Source organism: Bos javanicus, chromosome 7 (assembly GCF_032452875.1).
Source record: "Bos javanicus breed banteng chromosome 7, ARS-OSU_banteng_1.0, whole genome shotgun sequence".
Taxonomy (NCBI): domain Eukaryota; kingdom Metazoa; phylum Chordata; class Mammalia; order Artiodactyla; family Bovidae; genus Bos; species Bos javanicus.
The window spans coordinates 74,223,251-74,250,438 of NC_083874.1; the positions used below are offsets into that span (position 1 = coordinate 74,223,251).

At 38.7% G+C, this 27,188-nt stretch overlaps 1 pseudogene; it reads left to right on the forward strand.

Annotated features, from left to right (window-relative positions):
• Positions 1–24,737: 24,737 nt before the first annotated feature.
• Positions 24,738–25,994, forward strand: LOC133252157 (E3 ubiquitin-protein ligase makorin-1-like; annotated as a pseudogene).
• Positions 25,995–27,188: the final 1,194 nt, after the last annotated feature.

Consider the following 27,188-nt stretch of genomic DNA (forward strand, 5'->3'; position numbering starts at 1 on the left):
TTTGCAATCCCACGAACTACAGCACACCAGGCCTACCTGTCCATCACCAACTCCCGGAGTCCACCCAAACCCATGTTCATTGACTCGGTGATGTCATCCAACTATTTTATCCTCTGTCGTTCGCTTCTCCTCACGCCTTCAATCTTTCCCAGGATCAGGGTCTTTTCAAATGAGTAGACCCTTCGCATCAGTTCAGTTCAGTTGAGTTCAGTCACTCAGTTGTGCCAGACTCTTTGCGACCCCATGATCCGCAGCACACCAAGCCTCCCGGTCCATCACCAACTCCCGGAGTCCACCCAAACTCATGTCCATTGAGTCAGTGATGCCATCCAAACCTTATCCTCTGTCGTCCCCTTTTCCTCTTGCCCTCAATCTTTCCCAGTATCAGGGTCTTTTCAAATGAGTCAACTCTTCACATCAGGAGACCAAAGTATGGAAGTTTCAGCTTCAACATCAGTCCTTCCAATGAACAACCAGGACTGATCTCCTTTAGAATGGACTGGTTGGATCTCCTTGCAGTCCAAGGGACTCTCAAGAGTCTTCTCCAACACCACAGTTCAAAAGCATCAATTCTTCGGTGCTCAGCTTTCTTTATAGTCCAACTCTCACATCCATACATGACCACTGAAAAAACCATAGCCTTGACTAGATGGACCTTTGTTGACAAAGACTGTGCTTTTTAATATGCTGTCTAGGTTGGTCATAACTTTCCTTCCAAGGAGTAAGCGTCTTTTAATTTCATGGCTGCATTCACCATCTGCAGTGATTTTGGAGCCCAAAAAAATAGTCAGCCACTGTTTCCACTGTTTCCCCATCTATTTGCCATATTAGTTTTCTGAATGTTGAGTTTTAAGCCAACTTTTTCACTCTCCTCTTTCACTTTCACCAAGAGGCTCTTGAGTTCTTCTTCACTTTCTGCCATAAGGGTGGTGTCATCTGTATATCTGAGGTTATTGATATTTCTCCCAGCAATCTTGATTCCAGCTTGTACTTCATCCAGCTCAGCGTTTCTCATGATGTACTCTGCATATAAGTTAAATACCCAGTGTGACAATATACAGCTTCGACATACCCCTTTCCCTATTTGGAACCAGTCTGTTTTTCCATGTCCAGTTCTAAATGTTGCTTCCTGATCTGCATACAGATTTCTTAGAAGCAGGTCAGCTGGTTTGGTATTCCAATCTCTTTCAGAATTTTCCAGTTTGTTGTGATCCGCATAGTCAAAGGCTTTGGCATAGTCAATAAAGCAGAAGCAGATGTTTTTTCTGGAACTCTCTTGCTTTCTTGATAATCCAACGGATGTTGGCAATTTGATCTCTGGTTCCTCTGCCTTTTCTAAATCCAGCTTGAACATTGGGAAGTTCACGGTTCATGTACTGTTGAAGAATTTTGAGCATTACTTTGCTAGCATGTGAGTTGAGTGTAATTGTGCAGTAGTTTGAGCATTCATTGGCATTGCCTTTCTTTAGGATTAACATGAAAACTGACATTTTCCAGTCCTGTGGCCACTGCAGACTTTTCCAAATTTGCTGGCATATTGAGTGCAGCACTTGCACAGCATCATCTTTTAGGATTTGAAATAGCTCAACTGGAATTCCATCATCTCCACTAGCTTTGTTCATGGTGATGCTTCCTAAGGTCGGCTGGACTCTGCATTCCAGGATATTTTGCTCTAGGCGAGTGATTACACCATCGTGGTTATGTGGGTCATGAAAATCTTTTTTGTATAGTTTTTCTGTGTATTTTTGCCATCTCTTCTTAATATCTTCTGCTTCTGTTAGGTCCATACAATTTCTGTCTTTTATTGTGTCCATCTTTGAAAGAAATATTCTTTGGTGTCTCTAATTTTCTTGAAGAGACCTCTAGTCTTTCCCATTCTATTGTTTTCCTTTCTTTGCATTGATCACTGAGGAAGGCTTTCTTTTCTCTCCTTGCTATTCTTTGGAACTCTGCATTCAAATGGCTATATCTTTCCTTTTCTCCTTTGCCTTTCACTTCTCTTCTTTTCACAACTATTTGTAAGGCTTCCTCAGACAACCGTTTTGCCTTTTTTGCATTTTTTTCCTTGAGGACTGTCTTGTTCCCTGTCTCCTGTACAATGTCATGAACCTCTGTCCATAGTTCTTCAGGCACTCTATCAGATCTAATCCCTTGAATCTATTTTTCACTTCCACTGTATAACCATAAGGGATTTGATTTAGGTCATACCTGAATGGTCTAGTGGTTTTCCCTACTTTCTTCAATTTAAGTCTGAATTTGGCACTAAGGAATTCATGATATGAGCAACAGTCAGCTCCCATCTTGTTTTGCTGACTGTATAGAGCTTCTCCATCTTTGGCTGCAAAGAATATAATCAATCTGATTTCAGTGTTGACCATCTGGTGATGTCCATGTGTATACCGAGTCTTCTCTTGTGTTTTTGGAAGAGGGTGTTTGCTATGACCAGTGCATTCTCTTGGCAAAACTCTACTAGCCTTTGCCCTGCTTCTTTCTGTACTCCAAGGCCAAATTTGCCTGTTACCCTTGACTTCCTACTTTTGCATTCCAGTCCCCTATAATGAAAAGGGCATCTTTTCTGGGTGTTAGTTCTAGAAGGTCTTGTAGGTCTTCATAGAACCATTCAGGGCATAGTCTTGGATTACTGTGATAAGAATGGTTTGCCTGTCATTTTTGTGATTGCATCCAAGTACTGCATTTCGAACTCTTTTGTTGACTACGATGGCTAAGGAATTCTTGCCCACAGTAGTAGATACAATGGTCATCTGAGTTAAATTCACCCATTCTAGTCCATTTTAGTTTGCTGATTCCTAAAATGTCATGTTCACTCTTGCCTTCTCATTTGACCACTTCCAATTTGCTTTGATTCATGGACCTAACATTCCAGGTTCCTATGTAATATTGCTCTTTACAGCATCGGTCTATACTTCCATCACAAGTCACATCCACGATTAGGTGTTGTTTTTGCTTTGGCTCCATCTCTTCATTCTTTCTGGAGTTATTTCTCCACTGATCTCCAGTAGCATAACTGGGCACCTACCAACCTGTAGAGATCATCTTTCAGTGTCTTATCTTTTTGCCTTTTCATACTGTTCGTGGGGTTCTCAAGGCAAAAATACTGAAGTGGTTTGCCATTCCCTTCTCCCATGGGCCACATTTTGTCAGAACTCTCAACCATGATCCATCCATCTTGGGTGGCCCTACACGGCATGGCTCTTAGTTTCATTGCATTAGACAAGGCTGTGGTCCATGTGATCCACTTGGTTAGTTTTCTCTGATTGTGGTTTTCAGTGGTGGCTCGGGTTTACCACAAGTGGTTCAGTGGTAAAGAATTCACCTGCCAATGTAGGAGACACTGGTTCAGTCCTTGGGTTGGGAAGATCCCCTGAAGAGGAGAATGAAACCGACTCCAGTATTCTTGCCTGGAAAATCCCATGGACAGAGGAACCTGGTGGTCTACAGTCCATAGTGTCACAAAAGAGTCAGACACAACTTAGTAACTAAAACAACAAATACCTTCTGTGTCCTCCCAATTCCTTCTTCCCTGCACAGTCAGGCTCTGGAAGTCATTGATCTTTTTACTATTTCCATAGTTTGCACTTGTGTTCATGAGAGATATTGCTCTGCAATTTTCTTTTCTTGTAATGTCTTTCCTGGTTTTGGTATTAGGTAATATGGATCTCACTTACTCCTTGGAAGAAAAGTTATGAGCAACCTAGATAGCATATTGAAAAGTAGAGACATTATTTTGACAACAAAGGTCCATCTAGTCAAGGCTATGGTTTTTCCTGTGGTCATGTATGGATGTGAGAGTTGGACTGTGAAGAAGGCTGAGCACTGAAGAATTGATGCATTTGAACTATGGTATTGGAGAAGACTCTTGTGAGTCCCTTGGACTGCAAGGAAATCCAACCAGTCCATTCTGAAGGAGATCAGCCCTGGGATTTCTTTGGAAGGAATGATGCTAAAGCTGAAACTCCAGTACTTTGACCACCTCATGCAAAGAGTTGACTCACTGGAAAAGACTGTGATGCTGGGAGGGATTGGGGGCAGGAGGAGAAGGGGATGACAGAGGATGAGATGGCTGGATGGCATCACTGACTCGATGGACATGAGTCTGAGTGAACTCTGGGAGTTGGTGATGGACAGGGAGGTCTGGCATGCTGCGATTCATGGGGTCGCAAAGAGTCAGACACGACTGAGTGGCTGAACTGAACTGAACTGAATATGGGTCTCAAAGAACAAGTTAAGAAGTATACCACCTGCTCCATCCTCTAATACTGTAGAGAACTGGTATCATTTTTTCCTTAAATGTTTAGTATAATTCACCAATAAACCCATGAAAGGTTGTTGCTGAACCACGAAAGACACTGGGATTCTTGGCCTTCGGAGGAGAAGAATTCAATCTGGGGCCTGTGACGAGCCTTGATCACTTGGAGCTTTTGTGTAATAAAGTTTTATTAAAGTATAAAAGAGATAGAGAAAGATTCTGACATAGACATCAGAAGCAGCCAGAAAGAATAACCCCCTTGCTAGTCTTTAGCCAGATGTTATATAGCAGACTAGCAGTCTGCTAATTAAAGAAAGGAAATGTCTCAAAACTCAAGCGAATGGCACCAGGCCCCTCACCCACAACATGCATTGAGATAACCTTGGCACCAGGTGAGTCATCCTGGGCCATAAAACGATTGACATGAATCTTGAAGAAAAGGCAGATTTCCAAGCAAATATATAGTTTGATTAACATAGACAGTCCTGGGTGTTCTTTGGAAGGAATGATGCTAAAGTTGAAACTCCAGTACTTTGGCCACCTCATGCAAAGAGTTGACTCACTGGAAAAGACTCTGATGCTGGGAGGGATTGGGGGCAGGAGGAGAAGGGGACGACAGAGGATGAGATGGCTGGATGGTATCACTGACTCGATGGACGTGAGTCTCAGTGAACTCCGGGAGATGGTGATGGACAGGGAGGCCTGGCATGCTGCGATTCATGGGGTCGCAAAGACTCAGATACTACTGAGTGACTGAACTGAACTGAACTGAGGAGAACATGTATGAGTATAGCACACTGCTTTGTCAAGTCCGTTCTGAGCCTTTAGGCTGAAGTGACTTGAAGACAGTCTAGGGTAAATGCATAGTACATTAACATAGCTTAAGACAAACATTTCCATAAGAAACATGCATTGGTTGGCTCAAGATCTGAGAAATGTTAAGTTCAGGTGGAACCAGGTGTCATTATGGCAACACAGAATTTTAAGACAAACCTCTTTTTAAATTTGTATAGAGAAGGGGAAAAAAATATAACACTAATTTGTTTCCTCCTGCTGCTTAAGAGAGAGATAAAAAATGTCTACACTTACAGCCTATTTCCTCCATTTGGAGACCCTGGCCTTCCTGCCTGTTACCCTCTCACCCATCTGCGCCTAGTGTTATTTTGGAAGGTTATTAATTATTGCTTTAATTTCCTTAATAGATATACATTTAGTTTGCCTATTTTGTCTTTTGAGTTTTGGCAAATTATGTTTTTCTAAGAACTGATTCATTCTATCTAGGCTATCCAAATGTGAGAAAAGAGTTGTTCATATAATTCATTTAAATATCCTTTTAATGTTCGTAAGATCTGAAGAAATGTTCCTACTTTCATTTCTGTTTTAGTAATTGGTATCATCTCTCTCTTTTTTTCTTAGTTAGCCTGGCAGAAAGTTAATCAATGTTGTTGGTCTTTTTGAAAAACAAGCTTTTGGTTTTATTTGTTTTCTCTATTCATTTTCTGTGTTCAGTTTTATTCATTTCTGTTCAAACACTTATTTCCTTATATCTGCTTATTCTAGATTTGATTTATTCTTCTTCTAGTGTACTAAGGCGGAGAAGGCGATGGCACCCCACTCCAGTACTCCTGCCTGGAAAATCCCATGGACAGAGGAGCCTGGTAGGCTGCAGTCCATGGCGTCGCTGAGGATTGGACACAACTGAGGGACTTCACTTTCACTTTTCACTTTCATGCATTGGAGAAGGAAATGGCAACCCACTCCAGTGTTCTTGCCTGGAGAATCCCAGAGACGGGGGAGCCTGCTGGGTTGCCATCTATGGGGTCACACAGAGTCAGACACAACTGAAGTGACTTAGCAGCAGCAGCAGCAGCAGTGTACTAAGGTAGAATATTAGATTATTGATTCTACAAGATTTTTCTTCTTTTATAATATATGCATCCAATTGTGTAAATTTTCTCTCAGCACTGCTTTCACTGCATCACACAAAGTTTGATAAGGTTTGTTTTCATTTTCATTTAGTTAAAAATATTACTTTTCTTGAGATTTCTTCTTTGAGATTCATGTATTATTTAGAACTGTTTAATCTTCATGTATTTAAAAAATTTCCAGTTATCTTTCAGTCACTGATTATGAATTTAGTTCCATTATAGTTTGAAACCTGATACTTCATAGTTTCTATTCTTTTAAATTTATTAAGGTGTGATTTATGGCACAGAATTTCATTTATTTGGATAAATATTCCATATGATTTTGAGTAGTATGTGTACTCTGCTGTTCCTGGACAAAGTACTGTATAGATGTCATTTGTATCCATTTGACTGCTGGTGTTAAGTTCAATTATGTCCTTACTGATTTTCTGACTGCTGAATCTTTCCATTTATGGTAGAAGAGTGTTGAAGTCTTCAACTACAGAAGTGTACTCATCTATATATATCTTTACAATTTGATTACTTATGGTCTCATGTACTTGATGATCTGTTGTTAATTGCATCTGCATTAAAGATTGCTATGTTTTATTGGAGACTTAATCCCTTTATAATTTTTTTTAATTTTATTTTATTTTTAAACTTTACATAATTGTATTAGTTTTGCCAAATATCAAAATGAATCCGCCACAGGTATACATGCCTTTATAATTATACAATGCCCTTCTTTATCCCTGATAACTTTCCTTGCTTAGAAGTCTTTTCTTTCTGGAATTAATAAGGGCACATTTTGGAGATAATGTGGGTTCAGTTACAGTCTACCACAATAAAGTAAGTTACATGAATTTTTTTGGTTTCCAAGTACGTATAAAAAGTATCCTTACACTATACTGTACTCTATTAGTATGCAATAGCATTATGACTTTTAAAAGTACATATATTACTTTGAGAAGGAAATGGAAACCCACTCCAGTACTCTTGCCTGGAAAATTTCATGGACAGAGGAGCCTTGTAGGCTACGGCCCATGGGGTTGCAAAGAGTCGGACCCGACTGAGCGACTTCACTCACTCACTCGTATTACTTTAAAATACTTTATTGCTAAAAAAAATTGCTAACCATGATCTGACAGTGCAGGGTTTCCACAATACTTCAAATTGTAAAAAAACAAAAAGCAAACAAACAAAAAAAATGCAATGTCTGTCAGGTGCAATAAAGCAAGGTGCAAAAGAACAACGTGTGCCTGTGTAGTTACTCCTACTATGTTTCAATTAGTGTTGGCATATTATAATCTTCTCCATATACTTGCTTTTAATGTTTATATGCCTTTATATTTATAGTTTTGTGGGTTTCTCGTAGGTAGTATACAGTTGGGTCTTATTTTTTGATCAACGGATAATCTTTTTATTAGTACATGTAGATCATTGATGTTCAAAGTGACTACTGGTGCATTAATAGTTGGATTAACACCTACCATACTTTGTTATTACTGTCTGCTTGTTGCCCTTGCTCTTTGTTCTTATTTTTGTCTTGCACTCTTTTCCTACCTTTTGTATTGTTAATTGACAATTATGATTTAATTTTCTCTCTTTTCTTAGCATATCAATTATACTTTTTTCCTATGTCTAATGTTTCCCCTAAAGTTTGCAGCATAGATTTACCATCAGTCCAAACCCACTTTCAAATAACACTATACCACTTCACAGGTATATAATACCAAAATTAATCTATTTATCCCTCTTGTCCCTTATATCACTGCTGTCATGTGTCTTTCCTCTGGTTTCTTTAGGGATTTTCTATTTATCTTTGATTTTCTGTAGTTTGATAATGATATGTCTATGTGTTCATTTGTTTTGAGGGTGGCATGTATGTACTTGATGTTATCTGAGCTTCCTGGATATGTTGTTTGATCTCAGATATTAATTTGGGAAATTTCTCAGTCATTATTGCTTCAAATATTTCTATTTCTTCCTCTTTTTCTGGTATTCTCATTACACAAATGTTAAAACACTTGTAGTTGTCTCACAGTATTTGAATATTCTATTCTACTTTTTTCAGTATTTACTTCCTTTGCTTTTCAGTTTGCAAAGTTTCTAATGATATATCCTGAAGCTCAGTGATTCTTTTTTTAGCTGTGCCCAGTCTATGAATAAACTCATCAAAAGCATTCTTTATAATATGATATTTTAGATCTCTAGCATTTCTTTTGGGTTATTTCTTAGGATTTCCACCTCTCTGCTTATACTTCATCTGTTCTTATGTATCACCTACTTTATCCATTAGAGGCCTTAGCATATTAAGCACAATTGTTTTAAATTCCTGGTCTAGTAATTCCAATATCCCTGCCATATCTGGTTTTGATGCTTGCTCTATCTCCTTAAATCATGGGTTTTGTCTTTTAGTATACCTTGTAATTATTTTTATTGCTGGCTGGACATACTCTACCAGGTAAAAGGAACTGCTGTAAATAAACCTTTAGTAATATGGCAGTAGGGTGCTGGAGAGGAAAAGAAATCAATGATGTGATGATTAGGTCTCATTCTTTTTCTGAGCCTATACTTCTGAAATATATTACTCAGGTATTTTTTCCTGTTAGGTGGGAAAGGATAACTAGAGTGGGCTGGAATTTGATATTTCCTTTCCTTCATCATGAAAAGCTTGAGGGGCTGGAATTGGGTTTTCCCTTCCCTGGGTTAGCTTCCCTGATAGCTCAGTTGGTAAAGTAACTGACTGCAATGCAAGAGACCACAGTTCAATTCCTGGGTTGGGAAAATCCCCTGGAGAAGGGAATGACTACCCACTCCAGTATTCATGGGCTTCCTTTATGGCTCAGCTGGTAAAGAATCCACCTGCAATGTGGGAGACCTGGGTTCAATCCCTGGGTTGGGAAGATCTCCTGGAGAAGGGAAAGGCTACCCACTCCAGTATTCTGGCCTGGAGAATTCCAAGGACTGTATAGTCCATGGGGTCACAAAGAGTAGGACACAACTGAGCAACTTTCACTTTCACTTTCCGCAGGTCAGTTTGATCTTGTTAAGAGAGCCCTGTGTATTTCAAAATTGTTCTTTTTCCGCTCCTGCCTGAAGCATGTGGGTTCCCCTGGAATTTTTTTCCCACACTTTCAGAGTGATCCATACTGCTAAGTAGCTTCAGTCATGTCCAACTTTTTGTGACCCAGTGGACTGTAGCCTGCCAGGTTCCTCTGTCCATGGAATTTCCCAGGCAAGAATACTGGAAGGGGTTTCCATTTCTTTCACCAGGAGACCTTCCTGACCAGGGATTGAACTAGCATCTCTTGCATCTTTTGTATTGGCAGGTGAGTTCTTCACCACTAGCACTACCTGGGAACCCCTGGTCCGCACTGAGCCTCTAGCAACTCATCAGTTACAGTTCAGGTTTTCCTACCCCAGTTCTAATCTCTGATCTTGAGCCTCTCCTCCAGTAAGCTGTGACTCTTTGTATTTGTCTGTCTCTCCATCCTTGGGGCCAGTAATTTGTCCTGTGTTCTCCCCTGTCTTAGAGATCCAAGAAGGGTTGCAGATATTTTACTTTGCTGATCTTTTTGCTTGTTGTTAAGATGAGTTGTGACTTATGTGTGGACTTATATGTGGAACCAGAAGCCTTTTTTTTTTTTTTAAGCCATGAGTGCTTTGTAAAGAATATAACAACTGCTAGTACAGTTTGCCGCCACTGAATTGATTTGTACTAAGGCAGCAGCAATTTTATCTACTATTGCTTTTTGTATAATTACGGCAAATTTCAAACACTAAAAGAGCTTATAATGTCTTAGTGTTATTACAAAAATGTTTCTGAGCTTGTGGATCCCTGAAAGAATCTCAGAATTCCCTAGGGGTCCTTAGATTCCACTTTGAGGACCACTGTCTTTAAATTTAATACATATAAAAGCTCTTTTTTGTATTAAAATTACACATAAAAATGGAATGGTTAATGATCTATATCTCTTTGGCTCTACAAATATCTTTGCTAAACAGCTTTCTTTCCTCTAAGAGCAAAAATCACCCTTCAGGACACCTACCTCTTCCAACACTAGTTACCTTTTGTTATCACACAAATGACACTGAAAGTAATCAGCACAATTGCCTAATCTGGGCTTCTGCTTAGCAGCTCAGTCTTGTCCAACTCTTTGTGACCCCATGGACTGTAGCCCACCAGGCTCTTGTGTCCATGGGGATTCTCCAAGCAAGAATACAGGAGTGGGTTGTGATTTCCTACTCCAAATCTGGGTGTCTGCACATGATGAGATTGATGCCAAGACAGGAAAACCCACTACTGTAGGGCTGTTATTTTAAATCTGATTTCCAGCCCAAATCATGTTTTTATTTTTGTGTATATGGCTTTATTCAACCATTGAATTCTCTCTCTATTACGTTTATTTTCTTTTTCCCTGTTTTCCTTCTTTTAATCAGACACACTCCTAATCATACATAGTAATGTTTCTCATTTATGTTTTGCTAGTTCAAGCTAAAAAATCTTTTAAATATCATCTCTGGGTGATTTGACTACATTTAGAAGCTGTGTTAAAGCCCAAAGCAATTAAAAATGGTGTAGTATAAATCTCTGAATGATACAGTTTACAGAGAAAACAGAATGCATATAACTTCTAATTATCTTTGCATGAATTTGAAATCTTTCTGGAGGACAAAATATTGTTTAAACATAAATAATTGCAGTAAAAAAGAAATGAGTTCACCCTCGAATGTTGTCTCTGAAGATAGTGGTTACACCACCCTTCAGTGGCTGTACCTTGCCTAAATTAAACATAATGAGTAAGAAGCTATTAAAAAGGAAAGCAGAAAGTGTAAGAGGAGAAAAATGCAATCGATATTTTCAGTCCTAAATTGCAAGTTTACTAATCTAGCTGCAGTATATTGCAGATGTTTCTTGATCCACCATAAGTGAACCTCAGCAAATTTCTTCCTACTCAGAATAAAATTATTAACCTAACTCCAAAAAAGATGATGTGAAATGATGTGAGCATCAAGCACTGTAACAACTCTGAAAATGTTCCCAACCAAAATCTATGATGCCTTTGCTATTAAAACGTGGTTGATAATTCTCATGTCAGTCATTTAAGGGCTATTTAGGTCTTGTTAATTGAATTTAAAAGGGGACTTTATCACAGACACTCTTGGCTTGAATATTTTTCTCAAAATAAATTGTTAAAGGGCCTTTCTATGTCTAATGTATGGAACAAGCTATTGGCTTGTATTTAAAATATAAATATATTTAAAATGAGGGGCCATGTTGCTTTTAAAATCTCAATATGATGATCTGGGTGCAAATGATTCTACCAGAAGTCAATATTGTAAAGCTGAATTCTCTTATAAAGCTAAAAATGTAGGTTTTACATACTTATTTTTGAGAATTACATACACCTTAGCTCTTTCTATGTTTTCTGAAATACAGATCTAAAGATGGCTCTAGGTTAACCAACTGAGCATATCACCCAACAAACAGCTCTGCCTTGTAACAGGCAAACAAGGTGAGCTGCACACTCACTGTCAATCTTTCACAGTCTATTATGGTTCAAATTTAGTGAGAACAGAGCTATAGATTTCTGGTTGTTCTGTTAGAATGGCACATTAACAAGGCATCCATTGCTTAAATTTAATATATTGTCCAGTATTCAGATTTTAGTCATAAAAAACTGTTACAAATTAGAATTCATTTTTATACCATCTGTTATAAATCACAGTGTTAGTCACTCAGTTGCGTCTGACTCTTTAAGACCCCATGGACTGTAGGCCCCCAGACTCCTCTGCCCATGGAATTCTCCAGGCAAGAATACTGGTTGCCATTCCCTTCTCCAGGGGATCGTCCTGATCCAGGGGTCAAACTTGGGTCTCCTGCATTGCAGGCAGATTTTTTACCATCTGAGCCACAGGAAAGCCCAAAGTGAAAGTCACTCAATCATGCCTGACTCTTTGTGACTTCAAGGACTATAACCCACTAGGCTCCTCTGTCCATGGGATTCTCCACACAGGAATATTGGAGTGGGTAGCCATTCCCTTCTCCAGGGAGATCTTCCCAATCCAGGGATCCAACCCAGATCTCCTGCATTGCAGGCAGATTCGTTACCATTTGAGCCTGTTATAAACCATGAGCTTATCTAAAATTTCAGCATATTTCTAAAGCATGGGTTCAAATACTTTTAGTGATATTGTCCTCTGATCCAACAACTTTATATACGCTACATGTCTAAAACTCAACATTCTAAAATTTACGAGGAAAAACTGAAACAGTGAATGTCAGCCTTGAGGGACTCTCAGCACATTAGTGTCACTTCAAGGCACTAAAACTAGACCTGAAATCTTTTCCACCTATGGGTAATAGCTGAAGAGCTTTGAGTCAAATGTTAGAGGGACTGCTGATGATTAATTCTTCCAGCTAGTTTTATTTCATTCCTTTTTTGACTAGAGATGGAACAGAACACTAGCAGGCGATTGCCAGTGAGCCATGGTAAGAGATCAAGCAATGCCAAGTTTGATGTTTTCTGTATGCAAAGATGATCACTCCAAATCCAAGAGAAGAGCTGACCAAAACAAATATCAATGTTTGAACATTCAGTTTTGTGAGTGCAAACTGAGAACATCATCCTAGAAACACTATTCCACTCTCAGCTATGAACTTGGGTGAAATTAAAAGTGAAAAAGATAAAACATGATGATTTACCTCTATTTCACCAAGAGAAAATCATCTTTGGTTCAACTGTCACCCAAAGTGACAAAAGTGAGAGTATTTTGAGGTGAAACTGGCTCAAAGAAACATACAAGTGAAAGGAAGAAGAGGAGTTTAACTTTATATTCCATGTCCCAGATACATTCCAGAACATAAAGAGACTAGGAATAATAACAAGAGTCATATGTATTGAGCATTTGCTATAAGCATGAGTCTGTCCTTCATGTGCCTAAATGAAACAAAAGCAAGGCAGATATTAAAATGTTAAGGGAAAGAAAAGAATAAACACAGAGATGTAAGAATCCAATAATAAGAATCCAATAATAAAAATCACTAGAGACAAAATGCACTGTTTAACTCTATAATATTCCAAACTGAGACTTCACTTCATGGGATACTTAACCAAATTGCCGTCCTATGAAGGAATCAGAATTTATATTTCTCTCTCTCTCTCTTTCTCTCTCTCTCTCTCTCTCTATATATATACACAAACACATACACATACACATACATAATGTATGTTTTATGTTAAATAAGTTTATATAGAGATATATATAGATATATAAGATATAAAAGACATCAGTTCAGTTCAGTCGCTCAGTCATGTCTGACTCTTTGCGACCCCATGGACTGCAGCACGCCAGGCCTCCCTGTCCATCACCAACTCCCAGAGTTTACTCAAACTCATATCCATTGAGTCGGTGATGCCATCCAACCATCTCATCCTCTGTCGTCCCTTTCTCCTCCCGCCTTCAATCTTTCCCAGCGTCAGGGTCTTTTCAAATGAGTCAGCTCTCCACATCAGGTGGCAAAAGTATTGGAGTTTCAGCTTCAACATCAGTCCTTCCAATGAACATCTAGGACGGATCTCCTTTAGGATGGACTGGTTGGATCTCCTTGCAGTCCAAGGGACTCTCAAGAGTCTTCTCCAATACCACAGTTCAAAACCAACAATTCTTCAGCATTCAGCTTTCTTTATAGTCCAACTCTCACATCCATACATGACTACTATACATACAAATAAATATGTGCATATTAATATAGCAACAAATAGATAACCATAGATACCATTCACGTATATATTGCATAGAGACAGATAGACAGAGACAGAAGAGACAAAGAGAAGAAAATAGAATAGTTAAGATTTTGTAAATCTTAAACTCATCCCACAGTTCCATGGCCTGAGTCAGGGGAAAAGAAACTGGGCCACAGTTCCTTTTCATTAAAATTGCATTTGAACTATCGTATTTGGCCTAACTGTGATTACCCTCTTTTCTCAAATGAATTTGGTCCTTGTGAAAAAAATGTGGATTGTCAGTACTGGATCACAAGCTTAAGCCCACCCTGAGCACAATTTTAAAGATATAACATGCTTTCACAAATATAAAAATAAAACAAACAGAAGAGCGGCAAGGCGGGGAATGTGGTGATGTCTCTGTAACATTAACACTGGGGTTCATCATTAATGAATGTACATAGATTAAAAATGGGGCTATAGGGAACAAGACTGAGCAGAGGCATCATGTTTAAGCAAATAAAACCAGGCCCAAGTTACAACAAAATTGCAGAAGCAAAGTTGTATTTTTACCTCCAAATATCTGCATTATATTTTATGATACATTTTAAATCATAGAAACACGTGCATACTCTAAATGCTATGTTAAGGTGCTTTGATTCTAATATTTTGTGTATATTTATAGTTTTATATCTATCAGGGGTGTGTGAGTATGTGTTAGTCGCCCAGTCGTGTCCAGCTCTTCTGCGACCCCATGGACTGTAGTCTGCCTGCCTTCTCTGGCCATGGGATTCTCCAAGCAAGAATATTGGAGTAGGTTCCAGTTCTTTCTCCAGAGGATCTTCCTGACACAGGGCTCAAACCTGAGTCTCCTGCATTGTAGGCAGATTCTTTACCACTGAGCCACCAGGGAAGCCTGATGTACAATGAAGTAAATCAGCTGTATGTATACATATATCCCCTCTTCGTTGGACCTCCCTTCCTCCACCTGATTTTACTCATCTAGGTCATCACAGAGAACCGAGCTGAACTTACTGTACTGAGAACTGATACAGTATGAAGGAAGAACATTCACAATTATTTGAAAGGACTATTAAAATACCTCTCCATATTTCAACTATTAAAAACAAAATATAAACTCATATCACTTTGACAGAAAACAAGTATAAATGAACTGGAACTCATTTAATTGTCTGAGTCTTGTAAGACTTAGAAAGTCCTTGAAATAAGAAGAAAAGACATCTCTGACAGATGTTTAAACTAAAGTAGAAGGACCATGAAGACCCACTCAACTCTCATATCCACTAAACCTCTCACTATTAAATTGCACCCATAACCTCAGTGAGTCTAATATAATTATTCTGCTCTTCCTGGTTGGTAAAGTAGATATGTAAATCCCCAGCTTGCATGGAATAATTTTAAGCTAAAAATAACTACAGGTATAAAAGTAATTATATGTGTGGTGGTCTAGTGTTCCATTGTAAGTACTTGTGGGGAGATTTTTTGTTCTATTTTAACATATGTTCAAATTCATCAGAAAATTATAATACTTAAAAAGTTATATTTAAAATCAAATCTATTTACTTCCAATAATGTTAATATTTGAGATCAAGAAAATGTATAAGGGGAAAAAGCACATATCAAAATATAAAAAACCTTACAAGGACCACCTCCCAAGTAATTTTTCATTTTCCTTTGAAATGAGGTATAAGGAGTCTTTTTTCAAAATCTTGCCTCATCATTTGATAGCAAAATCCAGAGATTCAAATACACCGTAATCAAACTAAGCAATAAGGAATTTAGTCCAGGTTTATAGAATGAGGCATAGTTGATAGAGTGCTGTGATATTAATGGTTTAGACAAATAACATTGCACATAAGAGCAAACTCAGATTGAAGAAATCTTTTTAAATAGTAAAACATTGGAAATGTAGAGAAGTAAAGCTCAATACAAAGAATGACCTTGCCTCCCACTTGAGATAATACTGTTATAATAAACATTTTTAACACTCATTATAAACCAAGACCAATTATTTTAACACCTTAAAATTGTTGAATTAATTTGGGAAGATAAGTTATACTTCAAACAAAAATTATTTGTAAAAACAGAAGACAAAAAAAAAAACAGAAGAAATATTGATCCAAAGTAATGGATTTTGAAAAGTTTAGACAATCTTTTATTAACAAACTGTGGGCTATTTTAGAGATGTTTTCTAAAAGCTAAATTCAGTGACTTATTTTTATAATTTTGCTCTTGTGCCTATCAATAGACTGAAGAAACTGTAACTCAGTAAAATAATTTGTATCCACTTATGTACATTACATTATATTAGTACCAACTATGTGTCAGGCATTTGAGGTTTCCCTCTGGGATTAAATAATACACACTGCTGCTGCTGCTAAGTAGCTTCAGTTGTGTCCGATTCTGTGGGACCTCATAGACCGCAGCCCACCAGGCTCCGCCATCCCTGGGATTCTCCAGGCAAGAACACTGGAGTGGGTTGCCATTTCCTTCTCCAAGGCGTGGAAGTGAGAAGTGAAAGTGAAGTCGCTCAGCCATGTCCGACTAGTAGAGACCCCATGGACTGCAGCCCACCAAGCCCCTCCGTCCATGAGATTCTCCAGGCAAGAGCACTGGAGTGGCTTGCCATTGCCTCCTCCAAAATAATACATGATACATGTCTAAATATGCAGGAGTTACTATATTATATTAAAAGTTGAAATAATAGTTAATATTATGCATCAAGTAGAGCATATTCTTATAAGGGTGAAGAGTACAACATACAGCAGAGATGTAACTGTGGTTTATCTATGGGCAGATGACAATAGCAACAAAACACTTCGGGTCAAAATCTCTGGGTATCACAAGTGACATAGAGAGCTGAATAAAAGAAAATTAATAAGAACCAAAACTAAACACAGTACTCTGTAGGGGGAAGCATATTTTCTTTTCAAATATCCATGAAACATTAATCAAATTTTGATCATATATTTGGCCACAAGGAAAAAATTAACTTTTTAAAACTAAAAGCATACAAATAACATTCAATGACTATAAATCTGATTTTAAAAAGCAATAGAAACTAATTTACAAAACAGATAGACTCAGGTACTGAAAACAAATTTATGGTTACCAAAGAGGAAAGGGTGGAGGGAGACATAAATTAAGAGCTTTGGATTAACAGATATATATATATATATATATATATATAAATACATAAACAATAAGGACCTCCTGATATATGTAACTGAAACACTTTACTGTACACCTGAAAACTAAAACAATATTATAAATCAACTGCAGTTTAAAAGATCAATAGAAATCAAGGGTAAAAACTGTATCTAGCCCCTCAGATATTTAAAAACACTCTGCTCAACTTCTTTTGAAGCAAGAAGTAAATAAAAATCTCAATTGCTGAAAAAAAATCACCAAGAAAAACCCTTTGTTCCACAATTCATGAAGTGAAATGAAAGTTGCTCAGTCATGTCCAGCTTTCTGCGACACCATGGACTATACAGTCCATGGAATTCTCCAGACCAGAATACTGGAGTGGGAAGCCTTTCCCTTCTCCAGGGGATTTTCTGAACCCAGGGATCAAACCCAGGTCTCCCACATTGCAGGTGGATTCTTTACCAGCTGAGCCACAAGGGAAGCCCAAGAATATTGGAGTGGTTAGCCTATCCTTTCTCCAGAAGATATTCCCGACCCAGGAATTGAACTGGGGTCTTCTGCATTGCAGGTGGATTCTTTACCAACTGAGCTATCAGGGAAGCAATTCATGGGATGTGATCAAAGAACACTAACTTTAAAGGATAAAACAGAATGAGGGCAACCACTGTTTTGTTTTGTTGTTATCATCATCATTATTTAGGAGAGGTCTTCATGTGCTCAGTCATATCTGACTCTGCTACCCCATGAACTGTAGCCCACCAGGCTCCTTGGTCCATGGGATTTCCCATGCAAGAATACTGGAGTGGGCTGCCATTTCCTTCTCCAGGGGATCTTCCCAACCCAGGAATTGAACCTGCATCTCCTGTGGCTCCTGCATTGCAAGGAAAGATTTTTACCTGCTGAGCCATTGGGGAAGCCCCTTAAGGAGAGCTGTATGTGTGCTTAGTCTGACTCCTTGTGACCTAAAGGACTGTAGCCCACCAGGCCCCTTTGTCCATGGGGATTCTCCAGGTAAGAATACTGGAGTGGGGTTGCCATTCCCTCCTCTAGGAGATCTTCCCAAACCAGGGACTGATCCCAGGTCTCCCACATTGCAGGCAGATTCTTTACCATCTGAATCACCAGGGAAGCCGGGGCAGATGGTCAAGCAGAACCAGTAAGCCAAGCTGACAAAAGGCACAGAGAAGTGGTCTAAGAAGACTGGTCATTATGTTGTCACCATTTTAACAGTGATGAGAAGGTGTGCTCTGGACTCAGTGCCTGGAGTCAGATTCTTTTTCTCCGATGTTCTAATTGAGAGACCATGGGCAAATTTCCCCATCTTGCAAAGGGGAAGAATAAATACTTTCATGAGGTTTTCACAAAGAGTAAATAAGTATTCAAGGCTATACTAGTGCCCAGCAAAAAGTGAATTCTCAATAAACGTTTGCAAAATTCTAGTGGCGAGAATCCAAAAATAAGAGGGAAAAAACTATCAAATAATATAATACAAAAAGTCAGAGGGCCTAAGAGTTGAGAGGATATCATTAGATTTGACTAGCTAACTGATTGCCATTTGAAATTACAAGAATGCAGTTAGAAAAGAGCAAGAAAGTTAAAGGTGATAGCCTGCAGGAGCTTATTTTGTGCCCCTGTAACATTTTGGGGGAAAAAATCACCCAGGATGTCCAATATGCATTTCTTAAAGATTTAGTATACGTGAGTCACTTTGCAAAGCTATTTCAGTATGGAAAGAAACAGATCATTCCATTGGCTTTCTCTCTTGCATCCTCTGCGTGAAACCTAAAACCCCATGGGTATGACTTAGGCAATGGCAATCACTCTGCATTCTTTGCTTAGGATAATCATTCCTTAATGTGTTTAACTATCTATTGAGCACCCATGACAGTGCCACCATTTATCTTAAAATTTGGAAATCAACACATATCAGTCTTGGAAGGTAAAACTGATTTTTAAAGATGAACCAAAAATTCAAATATTCATATAAAATATTCTTAAGTGTTGGCGCAAAAATACTGAGCAATACAAATCAGCAAAACAACAGGTTAATTAGGTTTCATGCTTGATCACTGCGACAGTTTAGTTCTTTATTTTCATTTTTTGACAATTTAGTTCTTGATATCCAATCTCTCATCTATTCTCATTTTTAATCTCTTTCAATGTTTCCTGTAAAATTCATGTCTTTTTTCCTTTCTTTTTGGGAAAAAAAAAGAAGTCTCTGAAGTACAAGAGATTCAGAAATAAAGGAAGTCAGGGAAGAGAACTGCATGCCCCTAGGGAATTTATTTCCTGTCCTTGGGTCATCCCATTTTATTTTCTTCTAGTTCTGAAAACACCATGCTGACCGGATTTTTGATTAAAAGTGGATTTGGGCTGAGCAGAAAGTTAGAGAACTATATATCAAGTGACCAAAATCCTTTTCAGAAATGAAACTAAAGAAATTACACTTTCCTTTTACCTACAATTCTCAGAAAAGCAAAAGTATTTCCTCAGTATTTAGCAATTCCCCAATCTCTTAACTCCAAGAAATCTATCAAAGGCTCTTTTATAATTATGTAATTGAGTAATTATTATATGGCAGGCATTAGGCTAAAGTGAATAACAGCATGAAAAAAGAACTATTATCCGTCCTATTTTCAATTTCGAAATCAGGAACTCAAATATTTACAATAGGTCACATAGTAGTTATAACCAGAGGGGCTGAGATTCAAACCCATAATTATGTGATGTTATGTGATAACATATTCTGTGATATTATAATTATATGACATTATATTCTGTAAGGACCAAAGAAGATAGCTAGATTGCAAACAATAAAAATAAATGTGGAGTAAAGGACAAAAGAGGAAAAAAAAAAAAGAGGAAAAGTAGCACATAGAAAGGGAGGCAGTGGGCAATAATAGATATAAAATCCCAAACCTAGTCTGCTTTTACAGAACGCCGCTTAGCATTTCACCCTGCACAGGAAACAGGAGAACTTTCAGAAGGTGCCTCTTAATAAGAATGATCTCTCACCCACCAAGCTGACAATAGAATCTAGAGATACTGAAAAACGCCTGATTGCTCCTGTTTTTTTTTTTTCTTCCCCCCACTCACTGAGTAGGAAAAAAAATGCAGCAGGAAGAAAATGAGAATATGTGTGCCATCTTTTCATCTTTGCTGCAAAACGGGGGAGGGGGGTGGGGGGTGGGGACGGGAGGGAGGGAACATTCATATGTCCATTGCTAACATCCTCATAAGTACAAAACAGTTCTGGAATTCTCTTTTTTTGAAGGAATTATAGCATTGTTATTTTTTAATGAAATTCATATCAGAAATCTGTCAGAGAAAAATTTAGACAAAAAGCCGTGTGCCACAGTGAAGGCTGGATGATTAGATAAGGAAATAAGCTACACTATCATTTATGAAAAAGGGATGAAGAGAGATGCTGACCATTTTTGTAATTATATTTCTTCATATTTGGAAGTAAAGGTATAATCTTTGGATCTTAAAATATAAAAATCAATTAATCAGACTATTTCTTTGGAAATAAATGACATGCTGTGTAAATCAATACCGGAGTTACATGAAAGTCAGGAAATAAAAAGGCCAGAGTGGTTCTCCATGGTTTTGTTAGGCCGCAGCTAGAATATCAATCCATGACTTGCCAAGGTAGTCTAGAATTCATATGAAAATGTTCATAATAATGGAATCAGCTGTGGAAAGAAGAAGTATCTGATGTCCACAGTATACCCTGTCAGGTGATTCTGCAAAGGGCAAAATGACTGAGGCAAAGATTTCCTGTTCTGCTGGAAAAAAATGCATCTCCAATCATCACAGGTATAATAGCAATTCTTATCTTTGGGCTGTAGAATTCATCTACCACTGAGAAACGACTTTGCCATGTGTTTCTCAATCTTTTGACAGTTAGCAATATTATGAAGATTGCCAAATGTACAATATATACTGAATTTCAAAATAAGATTTAAGTCATGTCTTAGGTGCACAAATGCTATACAGAAAATAATTATGTACCTGACAGCAATAATAGGAGTAAAGGAAATGGCTAACCAATTTTGTTATTTATTTACTTCAATATGGGTAATTTAAGAAAGATTTGTAGTCTTATGCCTTCAAATATAATTTCTAATACATACTGCAGTCACATAGGTATAACAGAATCTGACCAAGTACTGTCAACACAAATGACTTTCAGGGACCAGACAGCTATAGTCAAGAAGTAAAGTGGAGAAAAATTACATGGCCATCTTGGTCTATGTTTTTTTATTAATCTTTTGATAGAGATAGAGAGAAGATAAAAATGTATATAAGTGTGATCATGAATAGCAAATGTTCAGTAGTGTCAGAAACAGAGGAAAGCATTTGGACTGAGGCAAAATGAAGACCCCATATCTCACCAAAGGTGTTCCCAGTCCTATCTTACCATTCCTTTTGAGAATTTAGGTCTAGAGCTGCTCAATATTTTGATTTTTTTTATATTTTTTGAAATTGTTTCTAAAATATCACATTACCCTGTAGCTCAGATGGTAAAGAAATCTGCCTGCAATGCAGGAGACCCAGGTTTGATCCCTGGGTTGGGAAAATCCTCTGGTGAAGAGAATGGCAATCCACTCCAGTATTCTTGTCTGGAGAGTTCCATGGACAAAGGAGCCTGGTGGGCTACAATCCATGGGGCTGCAAAGAGTCGGACACAACTGAGTGACTAACACTTCTATTACTAACACAAACAGAATGCCTCTGTGACCTATGTAAAAGTCTTGAGCCTGGTCTAAGTCTGAGGGAGAATAGAGTACAGGTAAGACAAAACCATGTAGTTGTATGTGACTTGGTCGAGTTTGGGCAACACTCCCACTCTGGCTCTATCTTGATGTCTACTTCCTTCCCGAGTCCTTCTAGGTTGTATGCTCAAGGGGGAGGGGGCAGGAAAAAAGAGGCTGCAAGAAGGTATGCAGAACAGGAACACTGCAAGCAACCCTGTACCCTTGGGTACTGGAGTCATTGCTTTTAACTGGCTTTATGACACTTGTCTGACTCATTTAACATCTCTGTGCCAGCTTTTTCCTCCTTTGAACTGAAGAGAATTAGATTAGATAATGTCTAAAATCTCTTCTACCCAGAAAAATCTAGAAGTAGGCAAACTATTTCACAGCCTCTCTGTGGCAAAGGAAGTTGTTAGTCATATTGTATCAAGCCTATAATTTATCTTTAAATCTTTTTTAATAATACTTTTCACTGAGGTAATTTTCTTTTTCAATGGTTACCTTTATTTTTGTACTTTTACACGTTAAAAAAAAATTCTTTCTATGTGTGTGCTTTAGGAACAGGCTAACAGATTTCATCTTATGTATAAAGTCTAATACTGGAGTAGCTTCCCAGAGGACTGTGTTCAAAAGGATTATGGGAGATCTAGAGGTGGTACATAGCATCATAATTGACTAGCAATGTCTGCATAGGTGAGGGAGAATGATTTTTACTTTTTATCAGAATTAGGTTTAGAAGCATTGATTCTGAATCCTAAGATTTCAAAATCACCTGAACCTTACATTAAACATCCAAGATGCATGGCTACTTATATTTATATTTATATATTTATATATTTATATATATATATATATATATATATATATATATATATATATATATATGTCTTGTAGAACTTAAATAAACATTTTTAGCCAAAGTATCAACCTCCCTTTTATTTTTTAGGGGCGTGAGGGAGGGCAGAGGGTAGCACTTTTTTTCAAATTATAAAATACACTATCAAAAATATCATTACTTTAAGTTTTATTTCAAAATCTTGGAAATTCATTGGCAAAATATATAAAGTATACCTTGAACTGAAATTTAAATTAATTCTGCATATCTCACCTATATTCTCAGTTGTTTTTTGGGTTTTTTTTCTTTTTTTTTTTACAAATCAGGAGCATAGTTTATCTTACTCTTCACAACTTAGCTAATTTCAAAGAGAGGAGTGGGACGAAGTATATTTCTTTTCCAACCTCATGGAACTGTAGGCCACCAGCCCACGGGATTCTCCAAGCAAAAATACTGGAGTGGGTTGCCATTTCCTTATCCAGGGGATCTGCCCAACCCAAGGATGAAATCTGAGTCTCCTATTTGGCAGGCAGATTGTTTACCATTGGGTTACCTGGGAAACCCCATGAAGCATATACTAAGCCTGTCAGATTTCAGATTCTCATCAGGTCTTTTATTCAGGCACATGGAACATGGAATCCAATATCACCATCAAGCAAAAAAAGTTGAATGTTTCAGAAATCACAGAATTTTACATGAAAGTAAAATCTTGAAATACTTAAAGGAGGACAGAGACTTATTGCCCAGCAGTTTTAACAGGGACTCACAGCTAAATATTTATTCAAGACATAATCAAGAAAAGATAATTCTTCCAAATGCTAGGAATTCTAGAAAAACTGAATAAAGTTGCTAAATTTGCTTCATAAAAAATAAATATTTCTATGAATAGTATGATGAAATTCTATTTCTCAAGTAGTTTTTTAAAGTTCTGATTTTTAAATACCCATATGTAGAATATTTTAAAATAATTACAGTTTTATTATTTGTGCTTACTCCAAAGTAGGATAGACAAGAACTCCCTAATAGAGATCTTATTACTTCCTAGGTGAAGAAATATTAAAAATATTAAATTTATTCTATTAATTTTCAGTAGGTAAATGTGTGCCAATATAGTTTTAAGATCCTGAACAAAATTGTTCTCTAAGATGAAACATTATCCCCCCAGTAATCTTCATAAGATAGCATTTTCTAAATTGAAGTAAATTCAAATTACCACTGGCTCTGAATTTCTGAATGAGTAAAGGATAAATTATCATGCAGTCATCTTACCACTCAAGGTCTTATTACTGACAAATACATTTAGAGACAACCACACTGAAAATCCAGATTCTTAAAAAACTTTGCTCACAAAGCTTGCTCAGATGAATATTTCAGATCTCAATTAAATTTCTACCTGATATTCAAACCTGTGTCCTGGGTTTGTTTTTCTCCCAAGAGCCAGGGCGATGGCTTTTCCAATTACAGCCATATTTGAGAATCCCTAAATCTTTAAATAAAGGTTTCTTTGGATCCCATGGGAAGAATGTCTGTGTGGATTACACAACATTAACTCTGACACAACAGTCAGGTTAAGAGAATTATAATTCAGAGACAAAGACATCCATTTATTTTTCATGTCTGCTCAGGAAAATCATATTGTTCACGGGGTTCTCAAGGCAAGAATTCTGAAGTGGTTTGCCATGCCCTTCTCCAGTGGACCACGTTTTGTCAGGCTGTATATTGTCACCCTGCTTATATAACATATATGCAGAGTACATCATGCGAAATGCAGGGCCGGATGAAGCACAAGCTGGAATCAAGATTGCCAGAAGAACTGTCAATAACCTCAGATATGTAGATGACAACACCCTTATGGCAGAAAGTAAAGAGTAACTAAAGAGCCTCTTGATAAAAGTGAAAGACAAGAGTGAAAAAGCTGACTTTAAACTCAACATTAGAGGATGATGTTTCAGAGACCTAGCCTGCTGTTACCTAGGTCCACTGGTGATACTTTCCTATTCCTGGCCTCTAAACCTCATCTCTCAGTTTATCGGCCTGTCATCAGCAAGCAGATAGAGTTTGGACTCTATGGAGAGGAAGGACACTAAGAGGTATTTCACGCATGGGCTTTGGAAGGAGATAACTGTCACTATTCACACGGCCTCTCTGACAGTCCATATGGTGTAGTGTGCAAGTATTTTCAGTGAGGGTACTCTATTTACAGAGACCGCCACAGATATGAACATAGCAAGCCACTGAAACAGGAAGAAGCAACTGCTACAGACCTAACTGCGAAGTCAGCCCTTGCTGCTTCCACGAGTCATCAGTTGGACTGACTGCTGAAATGAACATGGGTGAGGCTGAGTCAAGAAATTCAATGTTTGCAACTGTAGGCGCCAATTCAGAAGACCGGGTAAATGCCATCGAGTGTGTTCCAGGGCAGCCCTACTGTGGCCAGACTGCCCCTTCCTCCGCTGAAGCCCCCCTGCAGGACTCAGTGACCCAGGAAGATGCAGAGAAGGAGTCAAGTGCGGTGGAGACCAAGAAGCAGCTCTGCCCCTATGCTGCAGTGGGGGAGTGCCACTATTGGGAGAACGGTGCATGCCTGCACAGAGACGCCTGTGAAAAGTGCCAGCTGCAGGTCCTCCATCCCCTGGGTGCTGCCCAGAGGTCACAGCATATAAAATCCTGCATCGAGGCCCACGAGAAGGACATGGAGCTCTCGTTTGTGGTGCAGCACAGCAAGGACATGGTGGGCGGCATCTGCACGGAGGTGGTCTACAAGAAAGCCAACCCCAGAGAGCGCCATTTCAGGATCCTCTCCAACTGCTGTCTCAAGTGTATTCGCAAGTGGAGGAGTGCTAAGCAACTTGAGAGCAAGATCATCAAGTCCTGTCCAGAATGCCTGATCACATCTAACTTTGTCATTCCAAGTGAGTACTGGGTGGAGGAGAAAGCAGAGAAGCAGAAACTCCTTCAGAAATACAAGGAGGCAATGAGCAACAAGGTGTGCAGGTATTTTGATGAAGGCCGTGGGAGCCGCCCATTTGGAGGGAACTGTTTTTACAAGCATGCATACCCTGATGGCCATAGAAGAGCCACAGAACAGAAAGTGGGAACATCAAGCAGATATCTGGCCCAACGAAGGAACCACTCTGGAAGCTCATTGAGGAACCACAGAACAGCAACCCTTTTGACGGCAAAGAGGAAGTTGTCACCTTTGAGCTGGCCAAGATGTCACTTATGCTTTTGGCTGCAGGTGGGGACAACGACCTAACAGACTCTGAAGATGAGTGGGACTCGTTTCATGATGAGCTGGAAGATTTTTATGACTTGGATGTATAGCAACTTGGCGGGGCACATGAACTGTGGTCTGCCAAACCTCAGACGGCAGCAGGCCTCGGGACGACAGCCGTACCCCGCCGCTCTCCTAGGCGGGCCTTCAACTCCAGGTGCTGTCCTAATCATTTTTACCCAGGGCCTGTCTTCTCAATCCCTCACCTTTCCCCAAGGAGTATGTTGTTTTCTCTGTTTAAAAAAGTTGTCAAAATAAATCTGAAAGTCACTTTTTCTGTAACATGAATTTAACTATCAGTTCGTGTAGGTTTGTTGCAGTCATGTTTTCCACCAGATCCACACAGTTTGAGGGGAGCGTATCTGGATTTCCAGGCTTCATTTCTGAGGACCCTGGGTTCAGAAGTTACAGCACTGGTCCCTGCTTCGGGGGTCCTCGGGGGTCCAGGAATCGGGGTGATGGGAGAAGAATCTGAACTGTAACAAGTAGCAGCCTTCTGCTCTAGACTTGAGCAGTGGGTACTTGGTTTCTGGTAAAATCTGCTTTACACCTATGTGTTCCATCTGGTCCCTGGCCTGTCATCCCTGCCCTGTGCACTCATCCTGTAGTTTCGGTCTCTCGTTTTATTGCACACAAGTAATACTACTGGGTAACCCGAACCAGGTGTGAATGTATTTGAGATTTTTACCATCTTTAGCGTGATAGGAAAATTGTGAGCGAACACATATAAAAAGATGAGAGTGGAAGAAAATAATGCAGAGTTGGAAGCTGACTCCCCAAGGCTGATGGACTTGGGACGTGTGAGTGTGAGTGAGTGACAAGCTTCCCATCCTTGCATAGACGCAGTGTTTGTAGCCTTAGCGCAAAAACTCCGTTTAGTGGTTTCAGCCTCGTGTGGCAAGTAGATCTTAACGGACAAAGAAGTTTATTGGGAGCTGTTAACAGAGCAGTGCTAGCTCTGTCTGTATAAACAGAGAAATGGGCTTAGCCATAGAAGTGCAAACTATCTGGTTATCCCATGTATTAACACAACCTAACTTGGGTCCAGAGTTGCGTTTAACATTTGATCTCCTGGACTTCTCGGTCCAGGCACTTTCTGACCAATCTTTGTCCTCACTTGAGGCATTTCTTGTCAGGTTTTTGCTTCCTTTTTTGTGGGTATTTGCCTCATTCCATCCCCAAGTTTGCAGTTAGATAGTGTGATTCAAAACTATGTTCTAAGGTGTTTCCTGTAGTGGAGTCAT